A 12,350-nucleotide genomic window follows, 5' to 3' on the forward strand; every position below is an offset into this window, starting at 1 on the left:
TAAAAAAATATTCTAAAGTCAATACATGCAATAAAATTCAAAAGACTAAAAGAAACAAACAAAAACATTGTTTAAACAACAATAAAGTTTTCTTTCAAAAAAAATAAATAACAATAAAAATAAAAAGGACTTTCTTCAACGCTTTCTTGAACTAGACTGTAATGCCCTGAGTAGTCAGGACCGCTACAATGTGTGTTAAAAATAGTGCTTAACTCATTAAGCGAGTCATTTGAACTTAAGAGTGTGATTAGGTTAAACGACATTTTGGTATTAAAATTTTTTTATCAAAAAGTTGAACTTTTCATTAAAAGGTTTGAATAATTACAAGGGATCCCAAAAGTTTCTAAATAAAATACAAGTTTATCACAAATTACATGCTTAACCGACCTAAGCAGAAAATTTTCAACTAAAGACTCTTGTTCCCCAAAATATCTCGACCGTGGCAGCCGAGCAGGCTGAGTATGTACAAGCCGCCCCTACAACTCTCCAACTCTTGGCTGGTCCAGATTTCCTTTGCCCTTACATGCACCACGAAGCACCCGTGAGTCGAGGCTCAGCAAGAAAACCCAAACAATCATACAAATAATCAGATGACATTAACATGTATTACATACCCATAACCACAACTGATTCACATAAATTTTCCACACAATACACTTTCCAAACAATATATGATTCATGCCGAGTAGATGGATGTCACATCTTTACAATGGCCTCGCCATTATGGAGGATATCGCATCCGCGTTATGGCCCCGCCACTACAACATACATTACACATGTAATACCGGTAACGGCTTCTCGACCGAGCAATCAGTACAAACAAGTATATCACATAAATTCAAACACAGCACACCTTCAACTATAAAGGGTTTCATGACACGTTCATTCATGTGCCCTATAATTGGGGTGCACACCCTACACTTGGTGCAAGAGATAGTTTTCTTACCTCAAGTCCTCTGTGATAGGGTAAGGCGACAACGAGCACGATCCTTTCCTTCCCAAGCCTTGCGGTACCCCAAGTGAAAACACAATAATGGTTATCCATAAATAATTAAACCAATTAAAAGCTTCAAAATTGAGTCCTAGCCTCCGGGACGTCGAATTCTACTACACCGGGTAGTAGAATCCTTCCCAAGCCTTTAGGGTTGAGTTCCTGTACTCAAAAACCCTATTTTGTCAACTTCCATTTGAGTCACGGCACCCCTCAATAAGGTTCATGGTGCTCTACAAGTCAGAGAGCCCCCAAGAAATTCCCTGGTCACGTGTTGTGGCGCCAAGGCGATTCAGAGAGCCGCCCCAGCCTCTGAATTCATGTGGACCGCGATGCTCCAAGAACAGCGTCGCGGCACAACCCCGTAAACCCAGTTTTTCAACATTTCTCTCTGAGTCAAATCTCTCCAAAACTCACCCCCAAACATGAACCAAAGTCAAAAGTGAATACCAATACCTCAATACTACACTCAGAGCAACACAAATACCTAAAAACTTAACCAAAAACCTCATCCCAAATCCAAATTCAATCCTTGAGTTCAAAACTCAAAAGCACTCCAAAAACCAAATTAGAATTTAATCAAAAGAGGATTTAAAGCTTACCTCAACTGAGAATTACGACCCCTGAGCTGAACCAAAACCAATCCTAGCCTTAAGCCTTCAATTCAATACAAACTCCTCCAAAATTCAATGATTTTAAACAAAGCAAGGGAGAGAAAAAGTGAGGGAGAGAGAGTTGAGTGTTTCTTTCGTTTCCTACCTCTGAAGCAACCTAGTGACTAAGTCACTATCTTGGCACAAAGACTAAAATGCCCCTTGCATATGTCCTTGCTCTCTAATGCCCTCAAGGGAAATATCATCATTTGACACCACTTTCCCACTAAACCTCAAATTCCATTTAAAATTCCCAATCAACCCCACTAATCTTCTAAACACTAATATTTTCCCCCAACTATAATGCATACTCTAATACCCCCAATAATTCACCAAATTACTAAAATACCCCTAGGCTCACTCTGAGCTGGGTATTAATCTCCGTTGTGACTTTTCTGCCAAATTGCTCACAAGGATCACCTCGTGCCACACATCTTAAATATACCCACATAATAATGTGGTCCCACTCACAAAGCACATATATTTACAAATATACCCTCAACAGATCAAAATTATGAAAATACCCTTTTTAATAGAAACGTGCCTACAAGCACATAATATGATTGAATCAGACTAACACATAAACATCCAATTATGCCCTCCTGGCACAAAAATCAAGGCACTAAGCCTTATTAGCAAATTTGGGTTGTCACATATACGCTTTCTCTCTCTTTGACTTCAGAAACATCATCAGCAACCTTCTCTGAATTGTAAGATTCAATTATCTACATAGAAAAATAAACATTGTTAGTGGACCCTAAAATTAAAATTCAGGATGACATATCTTTTTCCATTTAGTTATAAGAATGAATAAATCATTTTTACCTTGCTTATTCTTCTTAATTTTAGCGGTTATTTCACACTTGGCCGATAGGAATTCATTCTCATAAAACCACTTATCATATATGTGTCCATATGTAGCATGGATGGCCTCTTATACATCATATGAAAATTTAAGGTTTGGTACAGTATTTTTGCTCTCTATATTTACTAATTGAAGCAAATAATAGCCTTGCATGTGATTTATTCTCAACCACTTGGCATACTCAAACTGATCATTCACTGAAGCTTCTATTAGTGGCTCTTGAATTGGTGGTGTTTTAACAGCTTTCATCAAATTCTCTCTTAGCAATAATATATTAATATCCTATCTCCAAAATACTATATTTTCATCATTAAGTTCAATTGCTACATTACAGTCATTTTCAGACATTTTAACTGAAAGAAATAAAATACAATAATATTACTATTTGAAAAATATCAATAATTTGGAAAGTAAATATATGATCCATTAATGCAATCAGTTAAAACACATAACTAACATTTACTATTCCACAATAAAACTACCAAACAAATAAAGTATCGCCTTAGGGTCGGCCAAGTTAAATTAAGATAGCTTATAAGACAATCTTATATTTATTATTTAAAACTTAAAATAGCTCTTTATTTTCTCTTTTAAAATAAAGTGTCGTACCCTAATTTTAGCCTAAGTTCATTCACTCAGCTTGGGTAAAGCTAACAAATAAATATACGAAGAAATAACCAAGGGGATGATATTTGCTTATTATCCACATGGGAAACTCCAGTGTCATGTGGTCACGCATGGTGATTAGGCGTCCTGGGTTTAACCCGAGCTACGAACACGAAGGCTGTAAAGCGTGAGCTTAGAATATTAAAACAACTGTTGAAGCACGAGCTTGGAGAGGATATCCAGCTCCTGCACTACACCAAATACCCCTTTTCATAACATAAGAATATAATACTACTGAAAAGTATTATGATATACTTATATATATGTGGTAAAAGAAAGAATGGTGGTAATTTATTTTGGGAGCCCGCCTATAACTTGTAAAAGTTATATTTTTTTCCTAGATAATTCCTTTTTAATTACATTGTTCGAACTCCCCCGTTTTCTTCTTCGGCTACAGTGTCTCCTAAGTCAATCCCCTGCTTCGTTTCCAGTCGTTCGGCTTCAAATCTCCTCCATTCCTCAAATCTCCTCTCTCTTTGTCATCTTTCGCTATCTCTCATTCACTCTGTTTCCAATCGTTTAACTTCTCTGTTTCGCTCCTTTCTCTTCAGTAGCGTCGGTCCAGGTAAGTATATTTTCTTTTTCTGGTTTTAGATCTTATCTGTTGGTAGTTTCCGTCACAGATCCGCCCTTCATATCTTGTCGTCTACCTCACTCCGCCACCTCTATTTTTCGCCATCTCCCCCACTCCATCAATCTCTCTATATCGTCGTCTCTCCAATCTTTTCGTGTCACCCTCTTTGTCATGGGCTAATTTTGGGTCTTTTCTGTGTTATGTTTTGGGTATTGTGGAAAATAAGGGTAACTTGTGTACGAGCTTAATTATTTTGGGCAGAGAGTGTGGGGTGGGTTGTGGAGAGAAGAATATGTGTAATTAAATATAAGAGTGGGCTTCTTCTCTTTATCAATATTGGAGAAGAAGTTGTTGATATTCCATAAAACTTGTGGAAAGATTTTAAAGCAAGACCCGATTCTGTTTTGGGATTGACTCTTTTAAATTTAATGGCGCATGATTGAATTATGAAAAATGCTAAGAGATTACACCCCATGTGCCATGTCCCCTATTATAGAAAAGTCTCTATACACCTAAAGAATTCATGGCCGCCTAAGGAGTACATTAGCACAACAGCCTTGCAGTTGGTCAGCTCTCTTTCCATTTCTCCCTCTATATCTATTATGTTTATATAGTATACAGACATACACACACATTTCTGGTGTTTTTTTATTTAGTTCAACTGTGTATGGTTGCCGAGAAAATATGTGAAAATTGAAGAATTCTAAAGTTTGGTTTGGAGAAAGAAAAATAATGCGATTATTGACTCGCTTAAACAGAGAATAAATGATTTACATGCAGTTTCCATGCTAAGAATAATCGAAGGAAATGAATTTTCTTCTTCTTTGTTTGTGAGGAAAGTCAAATTAAGTCAAACGAATTTGCTTGTCCATTTGTTTGACTGCTTGAACTCAACTCAATTTGTACTTACTAGTATTATTTTGATAGGTACCCACAATTGTTAGTGGTGACCATGAATTTGCGCTTGGTTCTTCATGCCTTCAAACTTGTTTGAGCTTTGAGAGGAATGTGCACTGATTTTGGTTCAATGGAGTTGAGTTGTGGTTTGTTTTGATGAATGTAGTATAACATTAAAAAATCCATTGCTGCAGATCATTAAGAATTATAAAACTGTATCATTTTCATTTTGGAATTATAGACAATGTTTCACAACTTGGAGCATATTCTTACAAAGCGGAGATTACTTGGTTTCTGAAATTGATTAAAACCTCATTAATTGACACTAGTAATTTTAGTTGGGTATTGAATTGTACATTGCTCCTTTTAGTTGCAATATGGCTAGGAAGGAAATTCAATTTGGTTCTCAATTACTCTGTTACATGTATTTTGTGGATTGAAGATAATTCCAATAATCATCTTCCCAACTGCATTTGAATTATCTAAAATTCTTATAGCTATTTATTTTGTGAAAAACATGGTGGTTAGCTCTACTAAATTGACACATGTATGTTTTAATACTCTATGCAGTTTGATTTTGATAGTGCAACCCCACCAGAACAAGCATGGAGGAGGAGGTTAAACAACCATGCAAATATTCTCAAAGAATTTAGTGTCACGTTTACAGAAGCAATAAAAACGGTAAGTAATGTCTTTCTTCAACACGTGCTCATTGTTTTGTATGATAGCTTGTATCGATAGAATCTCTTAGTTTTCCTTCTCGCTTGTTGATTTTTGTCTTGCTCAACTTCTAACTTGTGTATGGACGTTGATTTTTAGGTTCAACTAGGTATACGGCTATGGTCATATGTGAGAGAAGAAGCCTCTCATGGAAGGGTAAATTTTCATTCTTTCATTTATTTATTTTTACCTTAGTAATGATTGTCGTATGGTGTTGTGACTATTAACACTAGGGTGAAATAATCTTTATGCATAGGAGTTTGAAAGTTAATTGCCTAAATGTATTTCTTTGCAGAAAGCTCCAATTGATCCTTTCACTCGTGAAAGTTGCAAGCCATTTGGATCTCAAGGTGTTCCACTTGGAGGCATGGGGTCTGTGGTGTACAAGCTTGTAGCTACAAATTTTTCAACTTTGTTTTTTTTATTTGATCAAACTGATGTGCTTGTTTGTTTATGTCCCATACAGAAGTGGCCGCATATCTAGAGGTTTTAGAGGTGAATTCAAACAATTTCAAATTGTTCCTGGTTTATGTGAAGGTTCTCCAATCATGGCCAATCAATTTTCTGTAAAAATCTTCTCTTCATCTATACTCGGTTTTCTTTATTTTTTATTTTTTAAGAAATAAAAATTTCAGTAATATCCAGTACGATATTATTGTGAGGTAGTGGGTGAATGCTACTTTTTATGTGAAAGTAACGTGAGCACTGTGGAGTTGATGGAATTCCACTTGATTTAATTATTTTAAGTGTAAATTTTATATCAGACCAAATATTGTTGCTGAAGTTGAACGTAGATGTATTTGTTGCTAACAATACTACTTTTCTTTAGAAAGAACTTAAATATTTACTATGAGTGTTCTAATTGGAAGTTGTAATATGTAGCTAAGATAGGTTCACAGATTAATGGGTGCAACAATGGCGCCTGAAATGATGGTCTTATAAGTCTTTCTTAATTCTATGCTTGTACTTAAATACTTTGAGCAATTGCACTTGTTATCTTTTCATAAGCAGCACATAATTGTTGGCCTATTAAATTTAATCTTTATTATGTTTTCACGATTTACTTTATTTATGCTGTGCTACAGATTTTCATATCAAGAGATGGAGGACATAAAAATTACTCATCTGTTTTGGCTCCAAGTCAACATGAAGGAATAGGGTAGAATTCTTCATCTGTCATCTCCAGTAAAAGAAGATTGAAGGATATACATTCTTATTCCAACTAATAAAATGGCTCTTGTGTGCTTTTGCTGTTTTTACAGGAAAGTGGGTGATCAGGGTATATCTTCGTGGGACTGGAATCTTAATGGCCAACATTCCACATATCATTCTCTATTCCCAAGGGCATGGATGATATATGATGGTATTAACATACTTTTTTCTATTTTCACAGAAGTTCTTTTCCCTCAAATCCTTTTTGTAAATTATGTTGGCTTGTATTTTAGGTGAACCAGATCCTGAACTGAAAATATCTTGTCGGCAAATATCTCCATTCATACCACATAATTATAAAGATAGCAGTCTTCCTACTTCTGTTTTTGTTTATACAGTATGTTCAATCAACATATTCTTAAAGACAGTTAAATGACATAAACGCTTTCAGAAAACTATTTTGCCATGTTGAAAAATCAGTAAGTCGCTTAAAATTTCTGCTGAGTTATTTATGTCAAGCATAAGTAGAAAAGCGAGTTTCAGGTTACTACTTGGGTGTATTGTTAAATGAGTCCTTTGATTACAGTTTTTAAAAAGATGATGCTTCTTCCTGCCCTTCTTTATTATTGAAATTAATTCCCCTGCTCATGTATGTTGTTCGGTGTGATTATATGCTTAATATCATTCCTTGTATTTTCTCCTGTGTGAATTGATTTTGTTATTAATTTTTAAATTATGTATAAGTGTAACTTAAATAAGTATTTGAATATTTCAGCATGATCTAGAATATGACATTGTAGTCATAAATTTATGAATTTGATATTGTTGTTATAAAGTTACTTAGTAGACTTTGTCTGTTTTCAGTTGGTGAACACAGGAAAGGAAAGGGCAAAAGTCAACCTTCTTTTTACATGGGCGGTAAGCATCTCTTTTCCTAGCATAATTGTGTATAATTACTCCTAGAAATTTAACCATTGCAAGATCGTTAAATATCAATCGTGACTTGTGTCATGAACTCAATTGGGGGGGTCTCACATATGTCTAGAGATCATGTGAATGAACCATTTATGTGAGTAATTTTTGCTTATTCTTGACTTCCTATGGATTTTAGAATGTATATTATTGAAGTTATTGTTGTCTTTTTCCTTTTAATTTATTTCTTTTTTTATTAGCGGCAAAGATGGAGTCTCTGGAGTTCTTCTACATCACAAGCAAGTCATCAAACCTTACGAGCTATTTTTGACGATTGGTTTGCATATTTCTCTCGGTCAACCCAATGAAAAAATTGGTTAGGAAATTTTAAGAGTACCACCTCCTCTTTTTCAAAAATAAAAAAATAAAGACAAAGGTCACATGTTTTTGAGTGACCGCTTCCCAAGTTTATTGAAAACCCTCACTTGTGGCGGAGGAAAACCTTGTTAACAGACAGAAAACTTGGGAATTACAGAATACATAAATGTAAGGAACACATATCTAGCAATACAATAACAACACAAAAATGCAAAATAACACATAATAAACCCCCCAACATAGGGAAATGAGGATAAACACAATGAAGCAGGATATTTCTGCATGAACCTGCCAGTTGCCATTATTAAATCAATGACAAATTCATTATTTAGATGTATTTAGTTTATGTTTAATGAACACGACAGCAAATAAAAACACTCAGTGGACTTTAAAATTAACACTTGGTTAAAATTAAGCCGTCTACACCTAGATGTTGAAATGCTTGATTTCAGGTATTGGCTTGCATGAAACTTATATAAATTTTTCTTCATTTTTTTTAAGACAACTGTGACAAAGTTCAGAGTGGGGTTTTCCTGATTATCACATCAATAGCTATCATGAAACATTTAATATCTAACAATATTTGAACTAAATGTATGCTCTGGTGTATTGAGCAAAACTCATATTGCAGTTCTGAGAGCAAAATATGGTTCTTTTGTTATTTCAATGTTGCTATTAGATGGCTGTCTTCTCTTGTCCCTAACTTACAAATTTTTTTTTTTTCATTACTATCTTTTTCAAAGGCAAAAATTGTCCAATTAACAATAATTTCCGCAGCTGGTGGTATGGTGCTCTAAATGTGGTTATTGTACCATTCCTAAGACTATTTCATGGTTTGGAAAACTATCTATGGCTCTGAGGTTTTTTTTTTTAAAAAAAAAAGATGTTAAAGGAGATAGCTTCTGACTAGAAAATCTCTAGAAAAAGGTTGAGATATGACTTTACTTGGACGTTCATGCCTTTTTTGCTAAGTACTTCTGATTTTTTTTACATGGTTAGACTCGTGTTATTTACTGCTAGATGTTACATCTGTGTTTATTAGGAGTATAGGCATCACCCACACATAATTTAATGATGTTGTGACCTTTGTATCTTTTTGTTTGGTTATTCTAAAACAATAATTATTCTTCTTGGTATTTTGTTTCAAGTTCTTTAATGCTTCATTGCTCTCGGTATTTGAAGTTAAGAAACTGTGACTGGATTTATAATTTTCTACATATTATATATTTGGTGCAGGACTGCAAAAGGGAACCCTCTTGTAACTTTTGCAATGGCTGCATGCGAAACTCAAAATGTAAATGTGACAGTTTTGCCATGTTTTGGATTATCTTAAGGAAGTCGTACTACTGCAAAAGAAATGTGGACTAACATGGTTAAGGTAGTTATATGTTTCTATATAGGGCCCGTTTGAAATAGGTTTCACTTTTATCTTTAGACAGCATAAAAAGAAATGTAAAATCCTTGTTTTAGTTATTTTTTGGATAACATTCTTTAAAAGAGTTTTTCAAATCACAAAAAAAAGGCTTAATTGTATTTAATTATTATTTTCTTTGATTCGAATGAGGATTAAATAGGAAATCTATTTGATTCTCATACAAAATTAGCCTTTCATTTAGGCTAAGGTTTCTATCTAGAGAAAATATGAATCCCTCCAGTTAACTCCTAAGACAGAGTGAAGCATAAAGGGAGTAATTGGCTATGATAGTCTCAATTAATTGATTTAATCATCAATTAGAATTATCAAAGTTGACCAGGTCAATTTTTTATAGTTTCACAGAGTTATACATTTTAGAGAAGAAAAGGGAAATTATGGCAGATTTATTAATTAAGATAAATTGGTATCTAAATTAATAAATAAGTTTAAATCAAGGCTCAAATTATAAATAATTAATTTGATAAAGGGTTTAAATAATTATTTAATTAATTAAATCAATAGAAAATAATATAGGCCTTGATTTTAAGTCCAATGGTCTTATAATCAAATGGGAAATTTCACAGGCCTAAAGCCCATGATAATTTCGACCTAGGGCTTCAAATGGCTATTATTTTATTGATTTTTTTATTAAATTAAATGGCCTAATTGAGTCTATAAAAGGATTGCTTAGAGAGAAGTCAAAACATAAGTTTAATCACTGGTTTTTTGATAGTTTGAGATTCTCTCTAAACACAAGTCCTTTTCTAAGCCTCTTTGTTATTTTCTCTTCTTTTTACTATATCTATCTCATGTGTTGAGAATTTCCAACACTAGTCTAGGTGGTTCTAAGGATACATTGGAAGATTGTGAAAAAAATAGAAGATCGGTTCAATTTCTTGATAATACTCTGCGACAGGGAGGATACAAGAGTTAGAGAAATTGAAGGAAGGGTTGTTTCATTCCGCTGCGTATACTGTAAGTATTCTATTCTTTGTTTCTCTTTGAATTCAATTTTAGAAACATGTTTTAGGCTATCTTGTATTAATTTGTTTAATATTAGATATACATGAAAATAAATAAAGATCCTGTATAAGTTTTCCCAACAGTTATTTCACTGATCTAGTGATCTAGGGTTGTGCTAGTGTTATGGGTCTCTGTTCTCATCTTTCCTGCAATGGTGTTTTTGTTCTAAATTGTTTTCTATCAAAATCAATGTGTAAACTTCCATTTGATGGATGCAGGTACAATTTTACATTATTTAATGAGCTCTACTTCTTGGTTGCTGGTGGAACAGTTTGGATTGGTATTCTCTTGCAATTTTGACTTCGTACTTTTAGTATTCTGGTTTCTTATTTGTTTTAGTGCTATATTATCATTTTTATTATTATGTTAACAAGTAGCATTAACTATCACTTTCTGATCTTGTACAGATTCTTCCTTGTGAGCTAACGTAAGAAATAATCTGCAATATTTAACAAACGTTGAAGCAATAGACTGCAAAGCAGTTAATAAGCATGCAGCAACTACTAGTTGTTATAGTACCGCTGCTAATTTTGGTTTGGAAAGCGATAGTAAAGAATATTCATGCAACGATTATGACGAAGATGTTGGTAGGTTTTTGTATTTGGAAAGTGTGGAATATATCATGTGGTGCACATATGATGTCCACTTCTACGCATCATTTGCCCTTCTTGAGTTGTTCCCCAAATTTGAACTCAGTGTATAAAAGGATTTTTCAAAAGCTATCTTATCTGAGGATGGAAGAAAAGTAAAGTCTCTATCCGAGGGAAATTGGGGGATTCGTAAAGTTAGAGGTTCTGTACCTCATGATTTGGGAACACATGATCCTTGGAGTGAAATGAATGCATATAACATTCATGATACAAGTAAATGGAAAGATTCGAACCCGAAGTTTATGCTTCAGGTGTATAGAGACTTTTTTGCAACAGGGGATATGGTAACAATTCTTTCTCTCACTTATATAACTTAAAATTTGTATTTTTGAAATGAAACTTGTCTTGTTGTTTATATTTAGGGCGGTAGAGCAACAACAAGTGAGGGGCAGTCCCACAATATTCCACAATCCAGCAATATTCCTTCTCCTAAGGTAAATCTTCGAATTGTTTTCTTTCTTTTTAAGGAAACAAGTACAAAAATTAATATATTGTCTTCAAAATTAATTTGCAGAGTGTTGGAGTTAAAAAGGGCCATAACTTTACAGAAGTAAGGAATGCTTGCTACTTGCTCGATTGGTTAGATGCAATTATTGCTGAAGGCCGTTGGGATTCTAGTGATCTAGACTTAGAGGTGCACGGAATTCCTCTTGGACCAGATTTTATGCATGTATGGGTTGATGTTGTTGTTGTGCCTTGTGCTTATTTATTTTGTCCTAACTATGTGATGCTTACTATACGAGAAGTTGTTGGTTCAACAGTTGCATGGCCTTCTCAAAAGGTTATTCCAAGAGGTATTTATTTGGTTATTTTATTATATAATGCTTGTTCAACATTAATCGATATTCAATCCAAGATTATGATAGAATTATTGACTATTTTAGATGAATGATATGATATTTCATGACCTCATTAGTTTTTCTTTTATGTTTTATTTACCGGATTCAACAAGTCAAGTGCAAAAGAAAATCTGATTTGGAAGGCTTTGGTGTGCTAACATTTGGAAGATCATGAATTCCTACCTTTACTTTTGAATATGCAACTGTTTAAGACTATTTTGTTGACTATTGTGAGAATGTTTTGTTTATGTTAGTTAGGCAGTGTTGAATATCTTAGGACTTTTGGATTCTTTTTTAGGTAATCTTGAATGTATTTTGACACAATTATTTGGTTATATGTGCTATGAACCATATAATTGGTACTCAAAAATATATTTGTACAATGTTAAGGGTGTCTTAAGTATATTAAATGAAACGGGTTTGAATGAATGAAATAAAAAATAATTATAATGTACAAGTTTATATAATAATAATTCAAGCTTATCCAAATATTAGAATAATACAAAAAAAAAATGTGTTATTGTATCTTTTACAATAACACTGGTTTATAAGCATAAAATTATGTTATGGAAACTATTTTCTATAATGCAAAAAGTGTGTTATTATAAAGTGTATC

At 33.6% G+C, this 12,350-nt stretch overlaps 1 pseudogene; it reads left to right on the forward strand.

The window, feature by feature from the left end:
* The first annotated feature begins 4,195 nt into the window (after window positions 1–4,195).
* On the forward strand, window positions 4,196–12,036 carry LOC133825041 (uncharacterized; annotated as a pseudogene).
* The last annotated feature ends 314 nt before the right edge of the window (window positions 12,037–12,350 follow it).

The sequence above is a fragment of the Humulus lupulus genome, chromosome 3 (assembly GCF_963169125.1).
Source record: "Humulus lupulus chromosome 3, drHumLupu1.1, whole genome shotgun sequence".
In the NCBI taxonomy this organism is placed as follows: Eukaryota; Viridiplantae; Streptophyta; class Magnoliopsida; order Rosales; family Cannabaceae; genus Humulus; species Humulus lupulus.